General features: G+C 40.9%; 1 protein-coding gene across 4 annotated transcripts in view; it reads right to left on the reverse strand.

The window, feature by feature from the left end:
* Positions 1-26,532, reverse strand: part of kcnip4a (potassium voltage-gated channel interacting protein 4a) — a 153,675-nt gene that overhangs the window by 65,479 nt on the left and 61,664 nt on the right. The window lies entirely within an intron of this gene.

Genomic DNA, 26,532 nt, shown 5'->3' on the forward strand with positions numbered 1-26,532 from the left:
CTGATCTCTCAGGCTGGTGGCTGGTGTAAATATTTAAATTATGTGCAACTTTGCTTGTGCATAATTTAAAGTCTTCTCGTTGCAAATGCTGACACCCATTTTATAGATTAATGACAGAGCAGTTTTAATGTAACGTAGCCCAACTACTACAACCGAGGTATAGCAGAAAACTCTCTTTTATGAGAGATAACAGCATGGTATGTATATAAGAATGGTTTCTGATGCAATACTGATTCAGTACTCATAACACTGAATAAAGTCTCCTACTTCCATGCCTTTATCCACCCTGAAAAATAAAGTAATTGCCTCTTCAGCACTGATCCTGCACCCGCTTACGTGGCAGAGTCAGGCTGACTTCGTGGCAGATCTTCAGGATTACGGAGACGGTCAACAGGTCAGAAAAACGCTGAGGCCCACATCTCTTTTATTCTCATCCTTTGCTTGGAACATGTGAAAAAAAATACAGCAGAGATGCTTTGCCTGATGTGACACATCAAAAGAGGAAAATAGAATGAAAAATACTTCCGCTCCCTATGCCACCCACACGCAATTCATTTCATGAACTGTGTGACAGCAGTCCAATTCAGGAAAAAAAAGAAAGAACAGCCAACCACAGCAATCAAGTACCAATTTGCACCCACTCCATTAACCTGCTTCCTGCCTGCTGTGTGTTCTTTGTTGCTCAGAGGCCTCTTTCAGACAGAAGTTAAAGTGCAGTTTAACTTCCACCTTTAGCAAACGCACTCTCAAAACCAAGTATTTATGTAATCTACACAAAAAGAAACAGACAAATGAGTGTCTGTAGCTAATCTGAGGTTCAAGGACTTTTAAATCACCAACGCAGAGTCCATTTCTTTAGTAAATGTTCTCCTGAAGGAATCTGACCAGCATTTACTGCAGCATTAGATTACCAACCACCTCCCTATTTCATACTCAGCAAAAGCATTTATGCTATTTGTCATGCTATATTTTCCTCCACTGGAGTCAGGGGACAGCGATTTTAAACAGGCTCAGCATTACTGTGGCTACATACAGTACGATAACTTACTGCCTTCATTTAACTTCATTAATATGACCATTTTCAGACAACCACAGCACCCACTGGATGCTTACCACTGCAGTGTTTGACAGTTAAAGTGGAAACATTATGCTTATTTCCACCTTCGTGTTTTTATCCTTGAACTCTACTAATGTGGTTTTGTATGATTCTCAGTTGACAATACCTGTTATTTATCTGGTTGCTCCTTGCAAACAGCATATTTGAACAGCAGATGGGCGGGGCTTCTGTTCCTGAGACAGCCATAAACAGTATATCCCCTCATCATACAGATCCAGGAGTAGCAGTCATAAACCGAGCGTTTAAAGAGCCTGATTATTAGAGAACACGAGCGTTCGGCTCATAAAGATTATTTGTGCATTCACTGACCTCATAATTTGAAATGCTGGAATATATGCATGTATAATGTGTGTGAATGAAAGCTAGTTAACAAAGTAAAATTGCATTATAGTAAAGTATAGACACCCAATATGAACTCTATCTTCAAACCCAGTTTGAAGATTGGTCCAAACCAGCTGAGCATGGCTCTTCAAAGGGTATCCTAATTATGTTGGAGCAGTAATGACTTTTCATTAAATTGGACACTCCAGAGAATAGGATGAAATAATCAAATGTCTCTGGGGTGAATCATCCCCGCATATGCTGAGGCATATTCCACACCACTTGAGGAAAACAATCTAAAAACAATCTGATTAGCTACATGGGTTTGGAGAGAGAAAGTGCAATAGCAGCATAAGTGCTTCGTAACTGGAACGAAGTTGGAATTTGAAGTTTACAGAGCTCTCTGGTAACAACGAGGCCTGGTCAAATCCAAGGACTACTGTTCAAAACAGCACGCAATCCCCCTGTAACTTCAAGAAATCAACACTTCACCATCTAAAGCAGGCAGGTGCTCTGCTGCCTACACGCACACACGTTTGATATGGTTCTCCTGTTGCTTTTCTTTCCTTCTTCCCTGCTTCCTTCCTCCCGTTGTTTCCTGTTGATCAAACTGTGCATATAGAGCGCTTCATTAAAAGAAATCCTGGAAGGCTGTAGGTGTTTGTGACTCAGCACAGGCTGGCGAGCCATAGCCTCACTATCTTCTGAACTAAGGGTGGGAAAAGGCAAATGCAAATTGCACTTGAGCCGTAGCTGCAGGAAGCTTGCAAACAGTAACTGAAGCGAGATGAGAGCGATGAATCAGACAGGTTGAGGTCTGAAGAGGTGGCTGCAGGTGGACCAAAACAGGAGGTGCGTGCAACCCATCAACACAGCGTGCACAGAATAAATGAAATACCAGAGGGAACCTGACTGAAACTCAGCTCCAAACATTTTTAAAAAAGGTTATGATGGGGGTTTTTTTTGGCCTTTTTGTACAGATTAGGTAACTGGTAAAAATGGTGCAATGCGCTATGAATGAAAGTGTCTGAAAGCAGCGGTGAAAGGGTAGAGCACGTTTGATTTAGTATCATTTGATCTAGTTTAAAAAACTCCAAAGTCTAATAATGCTCCTGATTCATTCAAATGATATCACTCTACTAAGTCAGTTTAAATCAGTTCCATTATTTTTTTTACAATTTTATTTATATAGTGCCAAATCACAACAGCAGTCATCTTAAGGCTTTACATTGTAAGGTAGAGAAGCTCCACAATAACACAGACAAACCTTACCAATCTAATGGCCGACTTTAATGAAGCCCTTGACGACAATGGGAAGGAAAAACACCCTTTTACAGGAAGAAACCTCCAGCAGAACTACGCCATCTACCTCTACCAGTACACACTTAAAGTAGGGGGAGGGGCCAGTCGCAAGTCTTTTATGGTAAATGTAGTAAGCTCAAATATGTACATCTTTGGAACGTGTTGTACTTGGAAAAAGGGTCATAAACACGTACAATATATTAAGTGAATTCTCTGCTTACTGAACTCCATGAACTGTGGAGCTCACACTTCATGGAGTTCATTCTTGCTTTATCCATTGAAGGTTCCCATACAATGCATTTAAACGAGATGTACTCAAAGAAAGACAGCAGCACTTTGACTACTGCAGTTTTATCGGTTAATTTTAAGTACTGATGAATGTGTTGGAACAGCTTCTCACTCCCGACCCGTAATATACTGACAATGTGTCACGTCTCGAGGCGTTCCATGGCAGCGCAAAAGGTGACCTTCCGGGTTCCTATGATACGCGCCGGATTGTGGATGAAATCGAATAGAATGACGCTCCAGCGGTAACACAGGTTCCAACCGTGTATTCCAGCACTAACCATAGCCTTATCCCTAATCTTAACCACCCCGTTAATCGTGTTAGATAGTGTTTTCCAAAGCAATCTAAGTAAAATAAACGCACATGTGTAGATTATTTCTAAACAGTTCTCACGTGTCTTCATTTTTTGGAACTTGTAATATAGGGACGTGTTGGATGGCTGAAAGCGTACCTAGCGTAAAATGTTACGCTTTGGGAGTGAGAACGTGTTAGTTGGAAATGTCTTCATGGACATTTTGTATGTTGCATTTTATTACCAAGAGTGAGCGCTATGTTTTCTTTTCTTCAAGCTAAAAACATGCAACTGTTTGAAATCTGCAACATGCATCAACAGAATTACACAATTACTCGATGTTTCCACCACATCTCAGATCTAATTAGCTGCATATTTCTTGTAAACACAACATGTACTGGGGATAAACATTAGGCAATATTTGCTGGTGTACTGATAATACAGAACATTTACAGTGGGTCTTTGCTGATTTTATGAGAGACTTATTCGTGCTCTGTCAATGTTTAAGCAGCCGTATCTAAGCCACTGGAGTTTTTAGACCAAGTGCAATTTGCACAGAATAATTTGTCAACAATCATAATAATGAAGTTAATATTAAGGACACAATGTCAATTATTCACTTGGTCCACCATCGGTTTAGACTGATGGCTGGATCAGCTCCTCTAACTTTACTCGAGTTTGGACATTATTGGAATAAATAATGTATGCAGGTGTAGTTTTATTTCTGGCCATGATGTAATACTGATGAGAAAACCAGAGAACAAAACTATACTTATTTATCATTGTTTAGTTTGTGCTAGGCTTTTCTATCGCTTAAGGAATGAATGTGAGAAAGTAAGAGACTCATCACTTTTACATTGTGTTTAATTAAAACTAAACTATTTTTAAAAAATGTTCTTTTCACTGTGTTAATAAAAAACCTACACACTGGATCTCATACAGCTTTAAACTAGTTTAATTCAGCAGCTGTGGCTGCTTTTACCTCCTGAGCCACAGCCATCCAAATGCTATGCAATATGTATTACTTTTGCTATGGCTCAGTTTTCACATCGTCCACTAAGTGGCAGCAAAACTGTGCAAGTTAGACAAAGCCAACATTTACTATACACTGCTCACTTTTTAAAAATGTTATCAGTGCCAGAAACAGGACAAACTCGATAAGCATCGTTCATCACATCTCACAGTAAGATATTTTCAAGCCTTTTTCCCTTGATTAGGACATAAGTTGCAGTACTATGAGTTCTAGTCCTCCATCAGTCCTTGTTATACATGCATAAAGAGAGAGAGTCATAAAATTAACTGCTGGCATACCATTAGTGTTGGCCGTATATCATTAAATTAGAAAAACATTTAAAAAAACAGAAATAGGGGAGAGAAAAAAGTGGACTTAGAAGTATAATCAGCTTGTTTGATGAATTCTATAATTCTATATATTTATATATATTAGAAACTTTCAAAAATCAAAGTGAAAGAGCATCTTCTATGAAACAAACACAGCCATGACCTCAGTGAGGCTTTTCTTTTTGTGCCACCATCAGTTGCATGCATGAAAGTAGACACTAGAGGGCGCAATTGATCTTGAAAACTAAGAGCACCACACAGTCCAAATACATACATGGAAGGGAAATCATTTCTCGTGATCTTTACAATAATGTCACATTATCTTGCTAAAAGCAAGCACACCGTGCTCCCACTTCTTCTCTCTAAACATTATTTAGATGAAAAGCACTTACCTTTAAACAACCACACATGACACGCAACACAGATCTTATAACAAAGATTAGCGTCTCTTGACAAAAAGAGCAATGTAAATAACAGAGAGCAGACGTGCTTTTTTTTTCTCTTCTTTTCCGTGACGCAACCCACAGCCTGCCAAAAGTACACTGCAAGGTGTCAAGAAATTATTCTAAAACAAACTATAAATCTTCTTTCAATATATATTTGAAAGAAAAAAAAAGAACTTGTCACACCAGGCAGCGACGATCCCGCCTGTTTGAAGGCTGCTGAGAGTTTCGGTCGTGATGGAAAACTCGAAGCAGTAGTCAGTACATTTTTCTGAAACTCTCTAAGAACTGCAAGCAAATAAGCACAATTTCAAGAGGAAATGAAATTGAAGGAGGACGGGAAAATGGTACATTAAGCCTTTTTAGTCGGAAGTCATTACAATAAGACAAAAAATTCTTAATCAGGAGTACATTTAGCTCAAGATAAGAAGAAAGAATCCCATTAAGTCGCAATGCAGGGAATGCAGTGTCGCTACAGTATATTGGTAAAATGGCAGAAAAAATGACTGCTTTATGCTTTATGCATTATTGGATGCAGAAAAGCAGAAACTGAGCCCAGTGCACCACTGACCAAAACAATATTTAGGCAGCAGGTATACCCAACATCCTGATTTAGGGAGAATCTGCCTGCTGGTTGTCAGTTCAGATCAGTTAAGAATGGTCTTTAGAGGACATAAGAGACGTAGTGGGTGCAGGGTTTGTCATGGGGCTTACTTTCAAAGCACAGCAGCAGCAGATTATGTAGCAGAGTTTGCTCATGCAGGCTTTACTTTGCAGTCATATAAGAGAAATGGCTTCCCTTGCACACAAATCATAATGATGCAACAATAAAAATGCCAGAATCAGAATATGCACACTCAGCTCCTTCTTTTTCCTGCACAGCAAACAAAGTGTTTTCTCTCTTCTACGCCCCCGTCTGTAAAGTGATTCTCCTAACATCCTGGGACTGGTCTAAACCATAACGTGTGGCTGCAATGACACTGGGCTGCACTACCTGGCACTACCCCGCATCCAGGTGGATGCGGTGCACCCCACACAGCCCAGATGGTCTGTATCAGTGGGGAACTGGACTGTGTGGGGTGCACCGCATCCACCTGCCATCAATCACAGGCAAATATGGTCCAGGAGAAAAAGCTTACTTCCCTTCAAATTGTGGCAGAAAAACAAAAAAAAACAATTTCCACAACAGGGCAAAGTGCGGCAATATAGCCACTCTAATGTTTAGTGAACCCCAGTGGGTTCGCTATTTGTTTGCTTCTATCTTAGCTAACAAAATATCTCCTGTTCAATGAGGTAGCACAGTCATTTGGGGAGATGTGGAAGAGACAGAGGAAGAATTGGCGAGCTTAATGTATTTCTGAACTTTTTTCTTCCCCCTTTTTCCACAGCCGTAAACAGAGGAGAGGTGTATGACTCAGCACTACCTTTAATGACGCATCCAAGTACAGAACTTTCCCGAAGCCATAATAAAAACCGAGCAGCAGGCCATAATTTTAATCAAACTGTGCTGCTGCCATATGAAGAACAACCAGGCAGCATTACTGAGAAACTGTTGAAAACAAATAACTGGCCCAGACGCCACACAGATTTCAAACCCACACCCTGCGCCAGTGGTTATATGAGGCTTTCAACGTCAGCCGAGCAGTTACAGTTGGACGTGAGGCTCAATGGCACCCGCTCGAGTGGATCTGTCATTAGCCACCCCACCTGCTGCCACCGTGCACCCCGTAGGCCGCGCCTGTGTCACATTCTTTTATTACAACCCTCCCCGACATGAAGCTGCTGTCTACCGAGCCCACTCTTACAGATCGGTGCCCACTGAGGCGTGCGCGACATCGGAAAGTGTCCAAAGCGGCATGGAAAAATTACAACAGAGCTGCTAAAGTGGTGCTTTTCTGCTCAGCCAGTTGAGAAATGTGTCGGGTCAAGCCAAAATCTAAAATCTCACTGAGCAGCAACAAATAACAAATCCGCACTGATGCAGGAAGACCAAATTATTGTTTTTCCTCCCCTTAACCAAACCACTTTCCTTGCTTCTTAACACAGTGGATATTGCACTGCAGCTGCGTAATGAGAACTGTCCGCCGTGAATCATAGCTTCTCACATCTCCAAATAAAAAAGGAAAAAAAAACGATGAAACTCGTGCTGAGATGTGAGGGTGAACCCAATAAAACCTTGCGAGGCACATGCAGTGGCATGATTGCCAGCTATTGTGGTGGTACAAATATCACAAAATAAGCAATCCACAAGCAACATGAAAACATAATTTAATGCTCCTTTGAATCGGTGCGATCATAAACCCCAAGAGCAATAAACATTCCTCCTCACTCCAGTTCATTTTAGCAATACCGGATACTGTACATTATCATTCTACGCGTATCTTACCCAGTTGTGTTCTACTTGAGATGGCAAGGGAGCAGTTTAGTTTACTGCGTGAGAAATTATACTGACATATTAAATACGTGCTCTTTAATAAGATCACTCTGTTTTAGTCATATATACCGTTCAGCTCAGAGGGTGGGGACTTATCCCAGGGGTATCAGTAGTTGGTGCACATTTGAAATTTGTATTTTGGCATTATGGAGACATAAAACCAGTGGAAAACTTTTAATTAAAGACAAATTATGGTCTGCAACACGTAGGCTGAAAGGGATTAATGACAAAATGGTATAATATCCTCCACGGATCTTTTGTGAGTTCCACTGTTGGATAAACAAATTGTATGAGTACCCCTTTGCGGTCACAGTTATAAGATGACACTCATAACAAACTGGTAGATTTATTAGGTCAGTAAACTGACCTGCTAATAGAGCCAAAATGGTTCTGAAACCACAAAGACCAAATCCACAGTTCACCGTCTCATATCGAGGCTCGATCTTCTTGTGTCACAATACCGGCTTACAATGAGCTGCTGTTGAGCAATCACAGACATATTCAAAGAGCGTTTGTTTCCCGCAAGAGATGTTGTAAAGGTTATATAAGGTGCAGCAGCTTTGTACATGGAAGTCAGGGAAGGAAGTTGATGACTGCTGCAAAGAGGGGGGATAACGTCATTACTATAGTCAGCTGATGGAACATATTGTATATTAGCAAATAGAGTCTGACAGATATATTGGCGGTGATGATATGAACTATTTCCTCATAAATTTATATTGGCATTTATAATGGTTCATAAATGAAAATGTAGAAAAAAAGAACGTACAAACATCTTTTATCGAGGCTATGATTGTTGATGTTGCATAGTACGTCCACCAGGGGGCACTCTATAACATTATTGTTATAAAAATCTGTTGCGTTTTGAATGCAACAAACAATAACAAGAAAAACAAGACTATTTTAAAACTGCATTGTCATTGTAAGAAGTCATAAATAATACATTTTAGGGTAAATCTGTTTTGTGCGCCTGAAAGAAAAAATATCGGCTGATATTTTAGATTTTTAAATCATCAAATATCGGTATTTGTATTGGTCTGAAAAATCCTCTTTCGGTCAGGATCTGTGAACAACTTTTGCAGGCATCACTATTTGTGCTCGTGTAAACACCACGTGTACAAATATATGCAAAGATCTAGCTTAAATAAAATGATATTTAGCCATGTGCTAATGATGACCATGCTAGTTAGACACCTGGACCTGCCTGATTAAAGCATGCTAGTTTGGTGAAAGCTACAAAGTTTTAAGATCCAATTGTGATCTAGCAAAAACACTGGTTTAAAACAAACTGTGGATTTGTAGAATTACACCACCACCATCAGTAATGAATACAACAAATCAATGAATGGATTGGATGAATAAAAGTATGTTTCAGTGTTTATGAACTTCTAATTACTATTAAAAATAATTTAGTTGGCAATTATTCCAGTAAGGTTTTGGTCACTGGATGGGTGAAGCTACATCAAATAGTGCGCCAAAATTTCTACACATGGCAAAACATTAACTAACTATTGAAAAAGAAATGACATTACAAGTGGAAATTGCTCCATAGGCTTGACCACTTTGAATGTTTTGCCCATCATGGTCATTTTTTTAACCTCTTTTATATGATTTGAAGAAGTTCATAATATCAGCTGAGTAATACAGTTCAATATCCTTAGACAGACAGCCTTGGCTGTGCCAAGGTCACAAAAAGTGCAATAAATGATGCATTCATCAACTTAATGTGTGCCAAAGTCTCATCTAAAATCTATTAGGCTGGCTCTGATGACAGCTTATCAGCAGCAGTGACAGGTGAAACACTAACCGTGTCAATACCGCTAACACTGCGTCGCCTGCCCGACATCCACCAGCTCGCTATTAATAAACCACAGGGTGGAGAGGAAACCCTTTTCCCTGGGTAAATGGCGAGACATGTTGCAATCCATCCTCTTACACAGACCTGCAGACCTTAACCAAACCTTATCTGTGCCAGCAGCTACTGGAATCCTCAAGTATCACCTGCTCTCTTACGTTACCCACATGAAACACAGATTACGTGTCAGTGCTGGGAAGTTGCAGCATGAGTTTCATCATGTTAAGATGATATTTAGTTCTCTTTCCGAGGCTGTCAGAAAGTGATGATGTTGTTTGAGAGAAAGAGTCGATTTACTCTGCTATTAGTAGTCTTATCTGATGTACTGCGGTAAGAGAGGATGTGAATGTGAACAGCAGCAGCTACAAATGAAATAATCCTTAAAAAGATGGGTTCACTATCCAATTTAATTGCTGAACTCATGCCAACAGCTTCTGGTCATTAATCCTTGCAGATTGAGAAGGGGATATTAGTATGTGTCTGTTTTATGCCTCTCTAAATCACTCATGTTTGCTCGCAAAGAAATACCGTAATCCCTAATGTGGCCTCTGCGCTTCTTTGCATCTTTGATCTGAAAGTGGAAGCCAATCAATATGTACAATCCACAAGGCTGTGTAAAGCAGAGCCAGCCTCACACACATTGTTGAGTTCACACAGGGATCTACTTTAAAGCAACAGCTCAGACCTACAGGTATAAAATGCCTGCAGACAAACAGCGCTCCTAAAACGTATTATTCGTTTTTAACGCCTTTCTGATCTGTTGTTATTGTTTTAACAAGCATCCTCGGAAACAAGCGACCAAGGATGAACATTTCTAGTCACAGATTGTCTTCTGAGCGGATGCTACAGCACAGAGTACATACCGTCAGCCTAATTCAGTCGCGCACATTTCACACCAACAGTTGAGAACAAAGTGCTGAATAATACTCTCGGTGTCTCTTAATATACAGAGACAAAGCAAAGGCAATTGCTTCAGTACCAAATCCATTGTAAATTTCTCACAGGGCTAAGAATTTGTTGATCCTAGTGCAATATACAGATACATTTTGAAGTATTGAGCTGTAATACCCAGCTTTAGTGAGGTTCCCTTCATTTGAATCATTTTTAGATGCTATAACAGGCAAAACTTCACAGTTTTTCCACAATAATAAAAGAACAATAACACAAAATGCAGAAAAATAAACCGAATTACAGTTTCACCTTCTATTTTGTACGCACATGCATCAACCCCTCGATACTATCCGAGCTTCAAAGGCGGGGATGAGCAGGGTTTAAACTAAAACACATTTTTTAATTTCATGTTACACTGAGAAATGAGAATTAAATGGTGCCTAAGGTATGCTGAGACAAGACTGGAATATTTTACTCAGTGTGAAGATCCTAATGGAGAGCTGATAAGGGACAAGTGGAATAAAATTATTTTTCCTGTCTGAAATATATAATAATTAAAAAATGGACATAAAATGAGCTATTGGATATTAAGGAGATGATAGGTACAAGAAAAAGGTAAAAAAAAGATAAAAGATCACATTTTAGGCAATAATCCAATTCCCTTCACTTGATTTAGATGCAGCACTGCAGGCCTGGTATGATGTAAAACATGATAGAGCAGGTAAAGCAGCGAATGTGAGCAAGCTACACAAAGCAAGTCATGCACAGGGCACAGATCTATAAATGAATCACGTGCCAGTCTTCAGCAGTCTAACTGCTGTTTGACGCATTGCTTCTCTCTTAACACTTTATCTCCAGCTCAAAGTCAAGAAACCCCTTAACCTTTAAAACCACCTCCACACAATACTATAGTGACTGACCTTTCACCCTACCAGGGATATTTCCAGAGCCAGCTCGTGTCTCCGGTGTATGTAACAGAATTCGGTTGAGTTCCTGCTCATAAAAATTACATGACTTTAAGTTGACTGGCAGATATGTGTGTCTGAATTATGCATTGCATGGTAAATACCGACCTCCGTGGGTACTGCTTCCAGAGATGTTTCAGTTCAGTGCATTAAGATCTTAGGCTTAGAGGTAATTGGTTTCAAAAGAGGCGAGAGTATCGTTGTATTATTAAATGTTTATGTGGTGTTATGGAGCATGTGCTGAGGACAAGTTCCCAATGCCAAAGGTGAAACGGTCACCTATCATGTAATCTGTTTCTTCAAGTATACAAACCTGCATTAACAGTGTGTATGCAGTTTGGAATCGGCTGACAACCATGATCTTTGTTTCCCTCCCCACCAGTGTTTTTTTTTTTAATTTAAATAAAATGCTTTTGTTTTTTTCTCAACATTGGCTACTGCCTTTCTCTCTTTCTGTTATGAGTTTGAGTAAATGAATCGCACAGAGGGTGCTGTTAAAACAGCGCTATTATTTTTTCAGTTGACTGCTTGTCTTAGCTTCAACCAACATTATAAGCAAATGTGCTCATGTGCAAATAAATAAATTGCTCTTGTAAAAACAGTCGGTGAAAGGCTCAGCCTATCATCGATGGTCGATATATTCATCCAGTCGCCCAACCTTAGTCTCTTTTGGACTTTTTCTCATTGTAGACCTAAAAAGTAATTCACTCAATTTTGTACATTGACACAAATCAATAGATATGAAAATGCAAGGATACATTTCCAGCCGGGGTACCTCCGATCTGAAACTGTAGTTGAAATAATTTAAATGTGAAATATATATTTTAGGGTTTTTTTAAACTTCGTATTGTAGGGTTTGTTGTCATAATACTTTATTGAAAAACAAAAACAGATTTTTCAACTCTGTGGTTCAAATCTCCACAAGATCTCAGAAAATTAGAGTCCAAATTATTTATCTGTGGGCTAACATTATTGGTTGATGTAATTACCAAAATCGACATTGATGGAACCAGATAACATTTTAATTTTCAAAGTAAAGATGAGACGGGCAAATAGCTTTCAAAATTGTTATGATAATTGACCCCTAACCCCATGGAGTTACACATCTACTCATAACCAAACATAACAACTATTTGGGAAATCTGTTGATATTTCATGTGTCTGAAGGGAAGCTCAGTGACTTGACCTCTGCAGAAAATAAAACAGAGTTGCAGAGGACCTACAAAACCACATAAGGAGACAAAAAAGCTTATATCTTATATCTTTCAATCTTCCTGTTGCTGAATCTTATGCAAAAAAATTATGGGTGGTATTACATGTCTCAGACCGCAAGCTTGTTTTCCAATAATCCACAGAGTCGGGAACGCCATTCTCTCCCCGTCAAACGCTCTTTCACTAACACTTGTCAGGTTGGTGCAGTCTACGAATAATGAGGTCTGGCTGGTATTATTAATTCAACAAACACAGAAGCACATACATGTAGAGCCATCTTCACTGTGCTCTCCTCTACATCCACCCACCAACTGTACATAACAAACACAGCAGGTGAATACATTCCAGCATGTCTACACACACCTGAGGGAGGGATTTGTTTTTCCAGCCAAGCACCAGGACATTGTGAGCCATGACAGCTACTGCCTCAGTAGCAGGGTTTTTCATGGTTTCAGCTGTAAATCAGAGCTCAGTGCTGGAAAGCAGCCCGTTTCTGCAATTATGCAGCTAATTTCAATTCTGCTGTTTGCAGGAGTCAATTATAGTAACCCACTCTGCAGGTTTACAAGGCCTCGGTGCAGTTTTAATGTGAAGCCGCTTTAAATTGCACCGAGTGCTGTTTAACATGCATTCGTCACAGTGGTACAAGCGGACGCCTCTCAAGTATTAATACAGTCATTTTCAGGGCACGAGAAAATTTAGTTAGGGGACATTTCAGATGTGTGCAACCACACAAACGTGCACAAAGAAATACACACAAACCCAAGGTGAGCTTTCCACCAAGAGCTCAGATTTGTCAGTGCTCTGGGGAGGAGAGAAATGGAATAAGGCTTCTTTTTTTTAATGCAGTTAGAGGCCGCTGCACCGTGTCACCTACTTGGTGAAGGACACGCGTCAGCCTGTGAGCTGCTACCACAGCCAAAGCTCATCATCTTTTCTGCTCTCTAGGAATGGCCACAGGGAGAGGGACCAAGCAGGCTTTAAAGATGACCTATTATGCTCCATTTAAGATCCATAATTATATTCTAGGACTCCAGTAGAGCAGCTTTGCATGATTTCCAATCCAGAAAATTCTTATTTATCTTATATTGGGCCTTGATGTAGCACCTCTGTTTATATTCTAATTATATGACAGACTGCAACAAAGAGTGTGTAGCTCCTCCATTTGTCAGTGATGGAGGTTCAATGAAAATGTAACTATACAAAAAAAAACTATTTTATTCTTGATTGCAAGTTGAGCTTTTTCCAAATCTATCCAAACATGTTGAAGCCCAAAAATAACAGTGCAGAACATGAAAACCAGAATAACATTACCTGCTTGTTGTGGAAGATAATACTCTTTCAGTGTGTCCCTGGTTATAACTATACATCACCACAATGCTGAAAATACTGAAACAGAAAATGCCCGCTATCAGGTGGCGTAGCAAGAAAAGGTTATACTGCTCTAACTGTATAGCAGCTTCCTGGCTCATTGCTTAACGCTCTTTCACACATACTGCAAGACTAGAATTATAAAGAGCAACTTAGCTACACTGGAAATATGCCTACTGTCATCATGAAAAATCACAAGCCACTTGGTCTGATTATCAATAAAAAGCTAACATTTCAGCAATATAGTGTCACTTAAAGTGCTACTGATGCTTAACCACTGGAATTTATAAATGTGCTCAGGCATTAGCCTTGGCAAAAATCCAACTTCATACTGGGTTGTACTGAAAAGTCCAATTGAATTCAATTTTATTTATACAGCGACAAATCACAACAGCAGTCCCCTTAGGTTACTTTATTATGTAAGCTAGACCCTAAAATCATATGACCCTTCTATGAGCAAGCACTTTGGCGACAGTGGGAAGGAAAAACTCCCTTTTAACAGGAAGAAACCTCTGGCAGAGCCAGGCTCAGGGAGGGGCGGGGCCATCTGCTGCGACCGGTTGGGGTGAGAGAAGGAAGACAGGATAAAAGACATGCTGTGGAAGAGAGACAGAGGTTAATAACAAGTATGATTCAGTGCAGAGAGGTCTATTAACACATAGTGAGTGAGAAACACCCAGTGCATCATGAGAATCCCCCAGCAGCCTACACCTATTGCAGCATAACTAAGGGAGGATCCAGGGTCACCTGATCCAGCCCTAACTATATGCTTTAGCAAACTAATCTTAACAGTACAGATAGTGTCTGTCTCCCAAATGCAAATTGGAAGCTGGTTGCATAGAAGAGGGGCCTGAAAACTGAAGGCTCTGCCTCCAATTCTACTTTTAAATACTCTAGGAACAACAAGTAGGCCTGCAGAGCGAGAGCGAAGTGCTCTCACTGCAAGGTCATTAAGATAAGATGGGGCCTGATTATTCAAGACTTTGTATGTCAGTAGCAGGATTTTCCATGTCCATTATGAAGCAAAATTTGGCTTTTGTGTATGTCTGTGTCCATTTTGTTTTCCTCTCCCGGTCTCAGTCACACAGCTTTAGAGACCAGTTCGCAACCCCCTAATAACCCCAGTCGGGGTTAAAAAATGTGTATTCCTGGGTAAAACTGGTCACAAAGAAGATGCGGCACCAAAAACTTCTTTTGTGTAGTCACCTGTAGTTTGGATGAAAGACACCGACTTGTGTGACTAGGACCTTAAGCAAGCCAAGCAAAGCTTTTAAGGTTTTCTACATAACTTTAAAAGCCTTAAACTAAACTTTGCACACCTTAATCAGCTAAAGTGTCTAAATTTGTACAATCATTAGTTTGTGAAACGGTCTTGTGTTTATTTCCAGACTTGCTTGGATTGTGAAGGAATATGTATATTTACATAAACAGGTTTAAAGCCATGACAACCTCATATTTAATACTTTGAATAACTTCAATCTGCAAAGCTCCCCCATCTGGTGTGGGATGTCAGAAAAAAAAACATCCACACCTCAAGTCACAGTGAGATATAGAGTCATTTGCTGGCACCAAAGTTTGACAGCAGCTCAAGAGCAATTTACATTTTCACAAGTATGATTATGTTAGTCTGGTATGTTGCAGGTGTAAGCAGACAACTCTTCAACTGGAAGACTTCCTGTTATGACAGGTGTCTGATTTACTTAAAAATCTTTGAGGACATAACTGAATCCCTACCAGCTGCATTGACGTTGTTCTATAGTCATTCTGACATCCATAAAACATCACGCTAACTCTGCTGCTTCAATGTAATCAGCCTTTCATGATCTCTCAATTGTCTGGCAAGCATCATGAAATCCCATTTCATGGTTGGGCTTTGGCATCACAGCGCTGTTTTGGATCTGAGTTTGGGGACAGTCAATACACAATCAATAGACTTCATTTCCCATCTTCACAGCTCAGCAACAGAAACCAATAAGGTTCACGAGTACACTCAGGAAGTAGACAGGTGCAGCTTGAGGATTTGAAATTTGGAACGATATGCAACGTCTATTTGAGACTACAACTTCAGGTGATGTATTCAAATGTGTAAAGCAACAGTGTTGACGAGCATTAATAGATACGCATTCTGAACAGATGCAGTTTAACATGAGCATCTCCGAGAGAAGCTGTTTGTGGCTGGGTGAATAACTCACATAAAACTCTGCTGCATGCATTCTCCTTGCCTTTCTTCATGGCATTTGTTCAGTGACTGAAAATAAATATGATTTGAATTTTGAATTAAAAGTTAGACTCTCTCACATGAATCCAAATTTTACTCACATTTGGTACCACTTTTTTCCCCCTAGCTTGAGCAGAGCTAGCCTCTCTCTACAGTGAGCATGGCTTTACGCCAAATCCCCACCTCTGAAAAGATCCTTCATAGCATAAGCTCTTTCATCGCCCGCAGCACTGTAAACCTTTAAGTTGAGTCAGGAACTCAGTCTTTTATATTCTTGCCCTCAGACATGGCTTGTGCATCAATTATTCACAGTCTACGGTTTGCCAGAAGTGCGGAATTGAATATAAGACCAATAAAATCGTGGTTTAAACACAGATCATCAGTGATTCATGAGCAAACAGTGCACGCTATTGAAGGTGAGGGCAATATTTACCTCCCTATAATAAGCTTGTTTTTCTTTTGTAAATCAAGACATACATAGGTTAGGCAAAGTATGAAAAAATAATGAGAACACAACTGTTTGGATAAAGAACATGAAGTATCTGTATATGCGTGGTGATGTGTTGGGCTCAGAGTTACGTCATGTTGAGGTCATGAATAAGAAATCAGCAGATGCAATTTGATTAACAAACGCCCAAAAAGCTTGAGAACCCTGCCTGAGGACTTTTTTTGCCTTTTTATATTTATATACAAATCTCTACAATCTCTTTTTTTGTGCAGTGATAGCAGACAGATGCATTGTGACAGCCCACACATGGGCAAGTATTTTTGCACTGTTCTGTCAAAGAACAAGCCACAGCAGTCCCACTACTGTGACACAAACCCACTCACACAATCTCAGAGAAATGCAGTGTGCAGTGGCCGCCTGATATGGTAGAAAAAGCCTGGCAATATCGGTTTGATATCATAAATAGAGTCAATAAACATGCGTGTTTGTCCTATATTTACAGAAAGAAATATTAAAATAAATCAACTTCCTGTGCCCTTCACAATGCTTATTTTGATAGCCCATTATAATACTATGGCTGGCTGATCAGAATTGCAAAGTGAGGGCAATCAGTATTTGCATAGGTTATAAAACAGTGGTATGCAATCAGAGCAAGCACACATGAGGTGACTACATAATAAGACTGCAGGAAAGTAATTTTTCTTCTCTTGGTGTCTAAACTACAGTGATAATGTGCTTTAATTGTCCAACAGCTCAAATTAACTTAATTTCCTTATTGCCATGTACACAACTGTGTTTGCTGTCATCAGGGCCTGTGAAAAAACAACAACTGCTACACCTTAAAATCAAGTGTGGAAATAAACCTCACCACTAGCTTAAAGTTTAACAACTCCAAATCAGCCCCAGGGCAGATCAAGCAGGAGGGACTTACTGGGTTCTCATATCAAAAATGTACCTCGTGAACCTTTCTCTGCCTCATTATTCCAGAGCGTCACCCACCCAGAGAGTCTATTTTAGCGTGTCCCAGCTTGCGCCGGTCAAACTCATTGATCGTTGTGTTAAAGGACAAGTAATTGTGGGTGAGTGGTGAGCTCTGATTGCCTCTGGGCTTCTTCAAGACCAATTTGTCTGCTTGTCACTTTAGGGCTGGTGCTCGAGGCTCAACGTGGGGCAGGGAAAGAGCTTGATGGGAAATGTGATCTCCTGGTGACGTGTTGAGTGCTTCCTCCTTGTCTGTTTGTGAGAATTTGCTTGCTAAGTGTATTACACAGTACTGTATGTGCTTCTAGGAACCATTGTCAGATAATCAGACCACTTTGTTTGAGTTATTGTTTGCAGACTTGTAGGCTATTGTTGCTACAGAGCTCAGTATTTCAGATGGGCCTCAGACAGGCTGCAGTTCCTGATCTGGCAACTCGAGGCTGGCTTTAAAAATTGCAACAATCTCTCGCCTCAGAATGTCCAACTATAAAAAGAAATAAATATGTTTTGATCGGGAGAAGAAGCAGCTGCTCTATAAATCTAAATTGTTTTTTTTCCATACACCCCTGTTAAAGTTTATTAAAAGCATGGACATGCTGACTGGCAGATGGGTATACCATGTCTTCCAGACATCACCTCAGCTAACCGGACTCAGTGAACCTTTTGGAGCCTTTAAATACAATCCAACAAATATGACCAACGGTGACGAAATTGCATGTTACATGGCACTTGCTAGCCCCCATACAGTCAATACATGCATCCAGCTTACCGAGTATGCTAGTGTTAACTCTTAACTTAGCCCTTAAATTAAACCCTGACGTCTAAAAATAATAATAAGATAGCAACAGCTACAAAAAAGATGATGCTTCCAGAGGACGATGCCTGTCCTTGCTCTATATGCAGGTTTCCTTCATAGGTGTAAAAATATTGTCTTATCGAGTCGTTTTATTTGGTAGCTGTAAGAAGAAGTGTCAAGTGTTTGATAATTATGCCATTATAGTGAACTTTCAGATTGAACACCAAAAAAACTAAAAATCAATAGAGCCTCTTGTGCTACATCTTATTTATTGATCTAAAGAGAATTAACTGACTGGCTCAAGCACATGATTTAAAATATCATCCAGCATGCCGATGCTATTCTTTCATATATCAGGCCAGCAACATAAATTATAACAATGCAATCTGATTTAAGCTAAATGTAATTTCACACATCCCATCAGCGTCTTTCGCCAATAAAAACTGACTTGCTGTGAATACATACTTTAATGTGACGGCACATGCTAACACCTTGTCAGAAAAACCAATCACAAAATAACATCCGGCATCTTTAGTGAAAAAGATCATCACTTATACAGCGTGTACCCGCTTTAGAGCATTTTCTGTGTTGTTCCTGCGGGCTCTGGATGTAGCCAGCCATTACAGAACAAGGGCCATTTTTCATGTGTAATGGGGTCCTCCATTAAACATGAACCTGGAGGAACTATCATTTAGCTTGGCGCCATCACCTCCACAAACCAGCAGCAGATACTAGAAGAGATACAGCCTCTGTGACAGACTGGCAAAGGGTAAAGCTTTAAAGGTTGGGGAAGAAAAAGAAGAAACGAGACTGTACAACCCCCGAGAAAATGACCAAAAAGCTCATCTGTGCAAGCTATAATTATGACCTATAGGTATGTTAAAGACAGCCATATGAAAAAAGTGCATGTAAAATACGGAAGTGGTGTTGTTACCCTGGTAACCTGGAAAATGTAGCTTTCTACATGTGTTTAACCCTCAAGCAACTGAACTATTTTAGCGTAAAATGATTGAGTGAGGTAATTTATGACCCAATTATAGCCTATACAAGAATGCTTTATTTAATATCTATAATAATATCTATAATAACTATAACAAATTATGTCTGTCAGTCAGATTTTTTGCATTTGGCCAGAGTTCTTAAGTGGAAACCAGATTTTCTCACCTGGTTTCCACTTAGCCAGAGCAAACAATCACAAAAAAAGGAAGAAATAGAAAGACAAACAGCCAATACTGAGGCATGACAACTAACTAAAAGATACAAAAGAGATGGCAGCAAAAATGGGGAAACACTGAGAAGAACCACAAGAAAAATTAGAAACACAAGAAAGAAAACAGGAACTGTAATGCAATAAATACCAAACAAAAACCAGGAACCATGAAAGAAAGCTTCAGCAAGTAAGTCTGGCTAATGTCAGTCTGTTAGTCATGAGTCACAGGAAAATTGCAGTTGTAAAAAACATAACTTTTCTTTTTCTTTACCACAGTAATGGACCGTATCCTGCAGAAAAAAAAAACAACAAGTCCGACAAGTTAATTAACCAAGTAAGAGAGATTTCTCTACCGCGTGGGTCACCAGAGCAATACCACAGAAAAATAGAGTCAACCTGACTCATTGGTGGACCATTATCAGCTGATAGTAGCTACTTGGCGACCTATCAGCATTTATGACAACCAATAAAATAAATTTTAGAAATACTGGAGGCAACCAGTGGTAGCCCTCAACCTCCTAGTAGTACACCGATGGCATCAATTTCAAAATCCTAGGTAACTTCTCGAGTTATCAGATTCACAAAATCTTCAGAAAACTTGACCTCTGACCTTGACCTCAAGAGGTCAAGGTCCCTGGGATTAAACTCGTCTGAGAACATTTGCACATACACCTATGTCCTTATGCTGTAGATAAAGTCGTATGTCACTTCATTCTCTCTTTATTGCATTCACAGACTTGGATGTCCATGTCACCTAACCACCCACACCCCAGGCTGATGTTGGAGTAACCCCTTCAGCCTTTTGGGCACTCATCACCCAGAGGGCACTCTGTAACTTAACTGTTGGCATGACTCATGTTTGGAACGGCAGCTCAAGGTCCCCAGTATACCTTTTTTGCTTTCTTTCGACCACTACTCATGCTAGGGCCTTCGTCTGGGTCTGAATTTTCTCCAGGGCCCAGCTCAGATTGACTACTTTTTCTTCTCAAGTATTTATCTATTGCTGTTATGTGCTGCGTCGTCTCACACCATGACTATTATATAATTCCTTCTTCATCTTGTTCTGTTTTACTGGCAGTTGGCAACCCATTTAATTAGAGCAGGTAGCTGTACTGCCATCTAGTGAAACAGAATGTAATTGTTCTGACCGTTACGTTGGTCGCTTAGAGCAGCGGTCCCCAACCCCCGGTACCGGGTACCGGGCAGCGAGAGATGAGGCTCGGGTGTGAAATTCATGGTTTTCATGGTTTTTAGCGTTAACTCAGTTTCCCTGGGTCTTTTCCCATGTTTTATGAATAAATCTCCTCTTTTTTGTACCGGTACTGGTTTTATTTTGTTGTATTTATCCGCAACACCTAAAGGCCGGTCCGTGAAAATATTGTCAGACATAAACCAGTCAATGGCGCAAAAAAGGTTGCGGACCTCTGGCTTAGAGTACCAAACAAGTGGAACCAGATAATCTTCCACGGCACACCTGATCATTTCTCATGGGACACCTATGTGCCGCGGCAGGTTGGGAAACACTGCTCTAAATCACTAGATATTGGTACAGTCCTAAAAATGTTATAGCTATACCTGTAAAAAAAATTGTAAAGTTCTGGAAGAAGACTAGCATTTAAAATATTATACTAACAGATATGTCAATAACATCAGTTATCTCTTTGTCATTTAGCTGCTACATAGCTTAGCTTTTCACCGCTCAATACATTCACAATGAAGAAAAGTAATACACCGTGGCTCCTAAAACCAGGAAATGAGAAAAGACAACAAATACTACAGCAAGCAAAGTGAAAGATCCCAGTGAATTAAATTCAATGAATTGCTGGGGCTTACAACTTTTTAAATTGAGAACAGGGTACAGTAAAAAAATAAAAAATAAAAATCAGGCAATAGAGATTTAAGAACAACCACCGGCTAGCAACAAACCCTTTTCATAATACCCAATCAAATCCCATGAGTGTCTGATTACACAGACAATACCAGTGTGAAACATGGCAGAGAAATCCAGTCTCCTACTCGGCCGCACTGAAACCCTGAAATCCCACACCACTATCCATGCTTGACAGACAATATCAGCCTCCCCCACAAGAGGCCCTTATCTTTGATAGCACTTTCCATCAGCACATTGTGAAGAACACTGCTTCAGTTGCAACCACTGTTACAACACTGGCTCTCAATATTTGCCCTGTATGAAGTCATAGCTCATCAGACAGCTTAAGTGAAGTGATGGTCTATAAATCAGAAAGCAAAGAAAAAGTAAGAGTCTAATGAAAATCCATGAGGCGCAACTAGAGGCGGGAGAAGTTCAAGCTTGATATTTTACCTTATACAATTATGATTTTCACAATAAGGAAAGACTTTAACACATTACCCCACCTGATATTACAGCTTAGAACAGACACACGAATAAGTTCATGCATCTTTTAGTGAAGAAATGGAAAGATAAATCTAAAAGCTGTATATTGAGAAAAATTAGGGGAAAAAACCCTTAGCTGCTACTTAGTTGGACGCCCTACTGCTTAAACTTAATTCAAATGTCATCTAAATTTCTGTTTAATGGCTGCATAGGCTCAGAACACCAGACCACATGTTGGCTTCTTTCTGAGATCAAACCAGTGATTATACTTATTTTATGCTGGCTCTATCAAGAAATCTACACAAGCTGCTATATGAACGCTCACTGTAATGAGCATTCACTATGATTATGCACTTAATCATAAAGTTGCCTTGCATAACGTGATTTTTTTTCTTCCAATAAGCTAGGTGCAGCGTGCAGCCAGTAGCTGTTTGTCAAATAAGTATTTTCTCTTCCTATTAATGCATCTCACATGTCACCTCTAACTGATTCTCACTAACCCTGAAGTTTGCAGAGGCTGTTTTCTCTGCTACCATGTCTGTTTTTTTAAAATAAATTATCTTATTGTCTTATCTTAAGTATTATGAAGGATTGATACTCCCTGGTTGTTGTTTTTTTAGGCTTTGTTGAAATCTAGTTCAAATGTAACTCAGCTAGATGATAAGATGAACATGAATTAAAAGCACATTCTTGCACTGCGTTCTCTCTGTGTTAACATTGGCACATTGTTTGGCTTCTCTGCAACAAAATGGACACTTCTGAGAATAGTCATTCTGGCTCAGTCCCTGGCATCAAGTGATACATTTCACAAAGGATGAGAATGGAAATGCAGGAAGGAAATATTGCTTTGTGCGCATCTCTATTTTCTCCTTCAGCTTTTCCATTTCTGCTCCAGCGACTCGACTCTATTTACTCTAGCAAAGCTCAGATTACACTTTTATCCACAGACCGGAAGAGATTAGAGCTGTAAACAACAGCATTACAATCCCCAGGCTGAACAACATACAACTTTTATTGTTTGTTGTCTTTGTTTGTTCTTAATAAATACCATTAAATGTGAAACCCCGTGCCCGAGCAACCAGCTGCATTTTGGTCTGAATGCCCAGCAATACAGCAGGCAGCGATGTTGTCATTGTCGCAGACTGAGCAAAAAGGTAGCTCTGTTTACACTGTCCTCAAGTCGTCTGACCTGACCGACCAGGATCTGAACTGATGTGACCTGGATAAAGTGGTCTGTCACGCATATGAATAATATTTAGCTGAGAAATGTGTCTGAGAAATAATAATAATAACGGATTGGATTTATATAGCGCTTTTCAAGGCACCCAAAGCGCTTTACAATGCCACTATTCATTCACTCTCACATTCACTCACTGGTGGAGGCAAGCTACGGTTGTAGCCACAGCTGCCCTGGGGCAGACTGACAGAAGCGAGGCTGCCATATCGCGCCATCGGCCCCTCTAGCCAACACCAGTAGGCAAGTAGGGTAAAGTGTCTTGCCAAAGGACACAACGACCAGGACAGAGAGCCCGGGGATCGAACCGGCGACCTTCCGGTTACAGATACGCTTCCCAACCCCCTGAGCCTCGTGAATGCAAACATGACGTCACATTCACGAGGACAGTCGTTAATTGAAGGTTTAACGATAAAAATACCATCAAAGAAAAAGGCTGACCATCTTTTATGGTACAGTAGTGCCCAAAAGTCTTCCTCATTTCAAGATGATCCCACACCGCTTCAATAATGTTGGGGTCCGGCCTCTGGGGAGGCCAATCCATGACTCCTAGTGTTCCACTATATGGTTTCACTATGTGTTTGTTTTTAATCTACACTGGTTTGTTTGGGATCATTATCATGGTGAAAACAAATCTGTTGTTTTCCAGGTTGTATTGCATAGTGGATCAAAACCAATTTTGACATGATCTCCAACACCACTGGCTGAAACCATGACAGAGCCTCCTCTGACTGTACAGAAGATCTTCACTGTTGTACGTCTCTCCTGACTCCCTCCGAACTGATCATTTGTACCCAGCATTCCTAACTTGGATTCATCTATCCTCCATGATTCACTTCCTTTAAAATGGCTTCTTGACAGCCACCCCTGCACTGAGACCATTTCTGATGAGGTTTCAGTGGACAGTAGATGGATCAACTGAAGGACTGGATGGCTTACCCAGGACCTGGCTTTTCTCTTTTTCTCAAGGACACGCCTTTTAGATACTGTTCATGTGCTGTAAATAGTTTTTTCTTGTCCTGTTTCTTTGAATTTGTTAGAAACACACCAATGTTTCAGCTAATAGGTCTTTTGCATCAACCAAACTGTTATACTTACTCTATCCCCTCACTTAAATGTCACTTGCATGCCTCAGTGAATCATAGATCAGTGTTAAGTGGTGTAACATACAGAAATGAACCCAAAAACTGAAAAAGTGAAGATGGCCAGGTACATGAGGTGGAATGAGTGAAAAAGCAGCCAATAGTCAGTGAGTTAGTGCTCAAAACCACACTTTGCTTAAAAGTGTGGCTTCTTGGAAGCAACATATGAAGAAATGAGCGGCATGTTCAGAGCTTTTCCACAGTGCTATGTTTTTACCATAAGAGATGGTCTGCCTGTTTCTAGTCAGGCAGGAAACGTTGCATTCAAATAAGTGCAAATAAGGTTAAGTTTATTCAAAGGCCCATATTGCATTTGGGGGTAAGGTAGTCCTTTCCACTATAAAAATCCATCTGGGGTTTTGCAATGATGAATTTTCAGGTAAGTGAATCAAAATCATCCAACTGATCCATCTATTACTAAACCAATGTAACTATTCCCCAGAAAATTGACTGTGATTAATCATCTCTGTCGTGTAATATTATTATTATTTATTTTATTTTATTTTTTTTATTTATTTATTTTTTTTTGCCTGTCCCGTTTGGCTCTTTTGCCATCAGAATTGTTGTCTAAAGGCAAAGAAAGATGCCCAACGGATTTACTTTACCAAATTGACCATCCCAGCCTTGCCATAATGGTCCATTTGATTCACCTTTTATTGTTTATTTTATTTTCACTTACTGAACATGGGACAGACTTGACTGGGGGAAAGAAAGAGGGAAAGAGAAACAGCTGAGAAGAGGGACGGGGGAGAAGGGCAAAAACCAAAAACCAACAGAATGAGCAGAAAAAGAAAAAAAAGAAGAAAAAAAGAAAAAAAATGCATATATCAATCACCTGCTGAGAAAGAAAAAAGAAAACAAGCAGAAGAGAACAAGAGTAATAGAATAAACAACATCACAATGAGATATGGGAATATGACAGTAAATACTAAATGTTAAACATTATTGTGCAGCACATAAGATCAACAGAACACAGTGTGCTTTGAGGTAGGAGCCAAAAAGGGTGTAGTTTGTGGGTGTGATCACCCGTGTGTACACCTGTGAGCATGGACGCGCTTGTTTTTTTAAAAGGTTCCTTCATGTAATGATCTGCTAGAGGGTGTGGGGGAGCCACAGCCCCGTCCTCCAGGGCATGAAGCAGGTATGGAGGAGATCAAAACTCCAGACATCCAGAGGCCCCCAGAACACAAGAGACCAAGGAAGACCAACAGAGGGGCAGCCGCGCCACTGTCCCAGAAAGAGCTGAGGAGAGTCCCAGATGAGGGCTCACTCAGCAGCCGCGGAGCAGAAGCCAGGGGGAGTTGCAGTGACGCGCCCGTGAGCTCCGCCGGCAGCCAGCCGTGCCTGAGTGACCGAGCCCCAGGCCGAGAGGCCGGGGGCACCCCACCTCCGAAGTGGCCCGAGCAAGCCCCAGGCTCCAGGCCCCGATAAGCGGCCGCCAAGGAGTGAGCCGGTGTGTACCTGGACGCCCATCCCCGGACACAAAGAACCACCAACGCACCGACGTCTGAGGGAGTCCGCCACTGGCAGGGGAAGTGGTGGTAGGGGGAGATAGGCCTCCATACCTTGGAGGGCCTAAGATGTCCCCAGAGAGGTGGCGCCTGACACCCAACCTGACATATAGACACAGAAATACAGGCACACACATATACAAACATCCATTCCCACCCTCATGCTCTCATATGCACTTACTCCACACTCAACCAACGTGGAGACAGACATAAAGAGACGCTGTACACACGATCACACTCCCCAAGCGTACTCTAAGCCCCGGGTCTAGGTACCCCCGCCCCTGGAGGGGGGAACTGCACCCAGACCCAGGTGGTGTTACCCTTTTCCCTGCGGTGGGGGGAGGCAGACCGCCCCGACTCCGCAGCAGCAGGGAGGCCCCACACTCCAGACCGCAGTCGGACGGCCAACTCCTCCTCCTAGCCCCCCCGCTCCAGCAGGTCGCAGAGAATGGGGGTGAGAGAAGACTCCAAACCTCCCTTCACCCGCTCATTGTAGTGTTGATGCATGTGTGTTCTAAGGTGCATTTAAAACCCAGGAGGGCATGGAGCTACCTGCCAGAGAGCAGCAGGTAAGCGCATGGTCCCTCCTGCTGGCCCTCAATGTCTACGTGTATTTAACATTGAGAGGTGGGCAACGACGCCAGGGGTGGGGTGTACACCCTGATGGTACTTTGGATTCCGTGTATCGTGCCCACCCCCAAGATCCTATATGTATGTGTAATGAGAGTGTGAGTAATGTGAATGTCTAAGTTGTGGGATAAAATTGAGGCAGGGGCAGCCAGAAGGGGACAGGGGGGGTGGCCTCC

This window comes from Mchenga conophoros, linkage group LG3 (genome assembly GCF_057382185.1).
Source record: "Mchenga conophoros isolate Kocher_MC1m ecotype Shallow Benthic linkage group LG3, M_conophoros_male_GT1.1, whole genome shotgun sequence".
NCBI classification, from domain to species: domain Eukaryota; kingdom Metazoa; phylum Chordata; class Actinopteri; order Cichliformes; family Cichlidae; genus Mchenga; species Mchenga conophoros.